Here is a 6,000-nt window from a genome sequence, read left to right as displayed (position 1 = left end):
CTATCGTAACCTTACATAGGTAGTTGTAATTCTAGGATGTAATTTAATTCTCTCAAGAATTCAAGTCTTAGAATTAAAGTTTGATTAGCTGAGGTGCTGCTGGCTATCCACAAAGATAACAATGGGTAGTTGAGAAGGCAAGCTGTAAATACTAGCTAAGGACTTGGATTCAGTTGCATTTTTATGTACATATCGATATATTTGGGGCTGATTTTTATCTTTGTTCTCCATCTCCCTCAATATTTGATATAGAAAAATAAGCTTGTTAAATTAAAGAATAGTGGGCAAATTTTCAAGATGGAATATAAGAAGATTAAAAGATAGATGAGCATCATCCTGAGATGATCCTGAGTACAATAATTGAGATTTTGGTTTAATCACATTTAAGAGAGGTTAAAGATATAAGAGGTAGTTGCATTATGTTAGGTATTTTTTTTATTCCTGTATTATTATTTATTGATTATTGCATTCTTTTTCTTTTTCTTTTTTTTTCACTTTTCAGTTTCTTAGTTCTTTTTTAAAAAAATTTCTTTATTGATTAAGGTATCACATATTTGTCCTCATCCCCCTATTCCCATCCCAAACCCCTCCCCACCCATCCCCCCACCCCCCTGTTGTCCATGACCACTGGTTAGGCTTATATGCATGCATACAAGTTCTTTGGTTGATTTCTCCCCCTAACCCCCACCCTCCCCTACCTTCCCTCTGAGGTTCGACAGTCTGATAGATGCTTCCCTGTCTCCGGGTCTGTTTTTGTTCATCACTTTATGTTGTTCATTATTTCCCCTAGATGAGTGAGATCATGTGATACTAGAAATACACTTATAAGAACCAAAAATGAGACAAGCAATAATGGTTATGTTGAGAGGCAAATGAGTCAGTCTGTAGTGAGTTTCTTTCTGGGCGAACAGTTCTTTTGAGTCCCAATTTCAATGTCAAACAGATCCTTATGTGTACATGTCAGCAATGATATTTCAGTTCTGGATGGTGGACAAACGGTTGTAATGCAGGTCCGACCCTCTCTGGTTTGGTACTGGGCAACCTACAGTGACGCACAGCTGCTGACTGCTAGTATGGCAAGGCGTCATCAGCGTCTTCCATCTCTCGACTGTTTCTCTTTATGTTAGATATTATTGTTTTAAAAGTAGTGTATGTGTGGGAAGAAATATATATGTTGATTTCGGGGAGCCAAAAGGGTAGACTGTGGTGAAATTTGCCTCTCTCATGGTCACTTAGCATCTGAATTCCTTTCCCATGTTTAGAGGAATTTCCACACACAGTGGAGTCTGATTCTAATGCGAAAGTCATGGATCCCAGATATTTGCTTTCCCCACAGCTAGGTACTATTAAGTAATTCTCTCTTTACTGCGTCCAGCGCGGCTAGAGAGCAGACAGGAGTCCTGAGTAGGGGCGACGGGGGATTGAGAAAATGAAAGAGACAAACGCAGAAACAGTAGGGAAAGCTTGGACCGGGTGGGACAGCTGTCCTCTGATGGAGAGATGGTGCAGCACGTTTATTATATACAGCATGATTCCAGGAAGTTTTACTAAAGTTTAAAACAAAGGAAATTATAAGAAAACATGGTTAAAGATCAAGCTATAATTTTTCCTTCTTGTGGCTTCTTTGTAATCGTCATTCCTGGCTAAGCCCAGATAATTGTGCCCGTTCCTTGTGCCTGGCTGAATTTAGATAATGAAACCTACCCCCTGGCACCTGAGGTAAGGGTCAGGCTGACGACGTATCTGCCTCTGGCATGGTACGTCTCCAGGATGTGGCTCTGCCAATGCCACTGGACTCAGCTGACAATAATTAAAGAAATGCTCATGTGCCTTCCCAGGCGCTCTCTACAAGGTACCACCCCAGTCTTGGAATCAGAAGTTTGTGATGCAAAGGAACAATATTGTAGAGAATACATTCTGGAAATGGGTATAGGCACCAGCAGCAGCTACATGCAGTTACCAGAGGCAGCAGGGTAGCGGTTCTAATTCTCCTGGTCCATATCCAGAGTCCACAGTGTTGGTGGTTATAAGCTGTGACGTCTCAGCGGCAGCAGTCATGGTACTTTTGCCAGACCAGTTCTGTGAGATCATTTTGAGATCTGTCCTGGCTGCTCAGCCTCTCTGAGCTTTGTTCTCAGCATTTCTGAATTCTGAGATTGTCCCATATCATTTGAATAATTTCCATAATCAGTGTCTATTGTTTGCAAATAAGAATCCTGATTAATTAAATCTTTATTTTTTTTATTTAAAAACTTTTTAAATTTAATTTTTAAAATTCTTTATTGTTTAAAGTAGTATATATAATATTACATATGTCTCCTTTTCCCCCTTTGACCTCCCTGGCCATACCCTCACCCTGCTAGTTTCTGTGTCCATTGGTTATGCTTATATGCATGCATACAAGTACTTTGGTTGATCTCTTACCATGCCCCCCTCTCCTGCCTTCCCTCTAAAGTTTGACCGTCTGTTCGATGCTTCTGTCTCTGGATCTACTTTTGTTCATCAGTTTCTGTTCATTATATTCCAAATGAGTGAGATCATGTGATATTTATCTTTCTCTGACTGGCTTATTTCACTTAGCATAATGCTCTCCAGGTCCATCCATGTTGTTGCAAATGGTAGGAATTCCTTCTTTTTTAGCGCAGCATAGTATTCCATTGTGTAGACGTACCACTGTTTTTTTGTTGTTTTTTTTTTCAAATTTTTATTAAGGTATTATATGTGTACATATCTTACCATTGCCCCCCCCCCACCCCACTCCCATACCTGCCCTCACCCCCCAATGTTTTGCATCCGTTGGTTACTCTTATATGCATGCATACAAGTCCTTCAGTTGATCTCTTATTTCCCCCACCTCTCCCTAACCTTACCGCTGTAATTAGACACTCTGTTTGATGCTTTACTGCCTCTGTAACTATCTTTTGGTTCATCAGTTTATAATGTTTTTCATTATCCCTAAATGAGTGAGATCATGTGGTATTTTTCTTTCATTGACTGGCTTATTTCACTTAGCATAATGTTCTCTAATTCCATCCAGGTGTCTACAAATGGTAGTAATTCCTTCTTTTTTATGGCAGCATAGTATTCCATTGTGTAGATGTACCATAGTTTTCTGATCCAGTCATCTGCTGACGGGCACCTAGGCTGTTTCCAAATCTTAGCTATTGTAAATTGTGCTGCTATGAACATAGGGGTGCATATATCCTTTCTGATTGGTGTTTCTGGTTTCTTAGGATATATTCCTAGGAGTGGGATTACTGGGTCAAATGGGAGTTCCATTTTCAGTTTTTTGAGGAAACTCCATACTGTTCTCCACAGTGGCTGCACCAGTCTGCATTCCCACCAGCAGTGCACGAGGGTTCCTTTTTCTCCGCATCCTCGCCAACACTTGTCGTTTGTTGATTTGTTGATGATAGCCATTCTGACAGGTGTGAGATGGTATCGCATTGTCGTTTTGATTTGCATCTCTCGGATAATTAGTGACTTTGAGCATGTTTTCATGTGTCTCTTGGCCTTCCTTCTGTCTTCTTTCGAAAAGATTCTATTTAGGTCCATTGCCCATTTTTTTATTGGATCATTTATCTTCCTTTTATTAAGTTGTATAAGCTGCCTGTAGATGTTGGAAATTAAACCTTTATCAGTGATACCATTTGCAAATATGTTCTCCCATACAGTGGGGTTTCTTGTTGTTTTGTTGATGGTTTCTTTTGCTGTGCAAAAGCTTTTTATTTTGATGTAGTCCCATTTGTTTATTTTCTCTTTGGCTTCCATTGCCCTAGGGGCAGTATCACTGAAAAAGTTCTTTTGGCATATGTCTGAGATTTTGCTGCCTGTGGATTCCTCTAGTATTTTTATGGTTTCCCGTCTTATATTTAAGTCCTGTATCCATTTTGAGTTTATTTTTGTGTATGGTGTAAGTTGGTGATCTAGTTTCATTTTTTTGCATGTATCTGTCCAATTTTCCCAACACCATTTATTGAAGAGACTGTCTTGACTCCATTGTATGCTCATGCCTCCTTTGTCAAATATTAATTGCACATATTGGTTTGGGTCGATATCTGGATTCTCTATTCTATTTCATTGATCTATATGTCTGTTCTTGTGCCAGTACCAGGCTGTTTTGAGGACAGTGGCTTTGTAATACAGCTTGAAATCTGGTATTGAGATCCCTCCTACTTTATTCTTCTTTCTCAGGATTGCTGTGGCTATTCGGGGTCTTTCTTTATTCCAGATGAATTTTTGGAGAGTTCTTTCTAGGTCTGTGAAATATGCTGTTGGTATTTTAATGGGGAGTGCATTGAATCTATAGATTGCTTTGGGTAGTATGGACATTTTGATGATGTTGATTCTACCAATCCATGAAAATGGTATGTTCTTCCATCTGTTTACATCTTCCTCTATCTCTTTTTTCAGTGTCCTGTAGTTTTCCGCATATAGGTCTTTTACCTCCTTGGTTAGGTTTATTCCTAAGTATCTTATTTTTTTTGGTGCGATGGAAAATGGGATTGCTTTTTTAGTCTCTCTTTCTATAAGTTCACTGTTGGTGTATAGAAATGCCATAGATTTCTTGGCGTTAATTTTGTATCCTGCTACCTTGCCGAATTCATTTATTAAGTCTGTTAGTTTTTTGATAGAGTCTTTCGGGTTTTTTATGTACAATATCATGTCATCTGCAAATAAGGACAGCTTTACTTCTTCTTTTCCAATTTGGATGCCTTTTATTTCTTCTTCTTGTCTAATTGCAATGGCTAATACTTCCAGTACTATGTCAAACAGGAGTGGTGAGAGTGGGCATCCTTGTCTTGTTCCTGTTCTTAGGGGAAATGGTTTTAGTTTTTGCCCATTGAGTATGATGTTAGCTGTGGGTTTATCATATATAGCTTTTATTATGTTGAGGTATGATCCTTCTATTCCCACCTTGTTGAGAGTTTTTATCAAGAAAGGGTGTTGGATTTTGTCAAATGCTTTTTCTGCATCAATTGATATGACTATGTGATTTTTATCTTTCAATTTGTTTATGTGATGTATCACATTTATTGATTTTCGGATATTGAACCATCCTTGCATTCCTGGGATAAACCCTACTTGGTCATGGTGTATGATCTTTCTGATGTACTGCTGGATCCGATTTGCTAGAATTTTGTTGAGGATTTTGGCATCTACGTTCATGAGGGATATTGGCCTGTAATTCTCTTTCATTGTGTTGTCTTTATCTGGTTTTGGTATTAGGGTGATGCTGGCTTCATAGAAGGAGCTTGGAAGTGTTCCTTCCTCTTGAATTTTTTGGAATAGTCTGAGGAGGATAGGTTTTAGTTCTTCCTTGAATGTTTGGTAAAACTCTCCTGTGAAGCCGTCTGGTCCCGGGCTTTTGTTTGCTGGAAGCTCTTTGATGACTGCTTCAATTTCTTCCATAGTTACTGGCATATTGAGCTGTTTAGATTCTTCCTGATTGAGTTTTGGAAGGTTATATTTTTCTAGGAATATGTCCATTTCCTCCAGGTTGTCCAGTTTGTTGGAATAGAGTTGTTCGTAGTATTTTTTAACAATCCTTTGTATTTCGGCGGGATCTGTTGTTATTTCACCTCTTTCATTTCTGATTTTGTTTATTTGGGTCCTCTCTCTTTGCTTCTTGGTGAGCCTGGCTAGAGGTTCATCAATCTTGTTTATCCTTTCAAAGAACCAGCTCTTGGTTTTGTTGATCTTTTGTATTGTTTCTTTGGTCTCTATGTCGTTTATCTCTGCTCTGATCTTTATTATTTCCTTCCTTCTGCTTACACTGGGCTTTTCTTGTTGCTCTTTTTCTAACTCTTTGAGTTGTTGGGTTAGGTAATTTATTACCCCTGTTTCTTGTTTTTTGCAGTAGGCTTGTAGAGCTATGAACTTCCCTCTCAAGACTGCTTTCGCTGTGTCCCATAGATTTTGGATTGTAGTGTTTTCATTGTCATTTGTTGTCATGATGTTTTTTATTTCTTCTTTGATCTCTCTGGTAACCCAGTCATG

Source organism: Plecotus auritus, assembly GCF_963455305.1.
Source record: "Plecotus auritus genome assembly, chromosome: 2".
Lineage (NCBI taxonomy): Eukaryota > Metazoa > Chordata > Mammalia > Chiroptera > Vespertilionidae > Plecotus > Plecotus auritus.
This window is presented reverse-complemented; position numbering follows the sequence as displayed.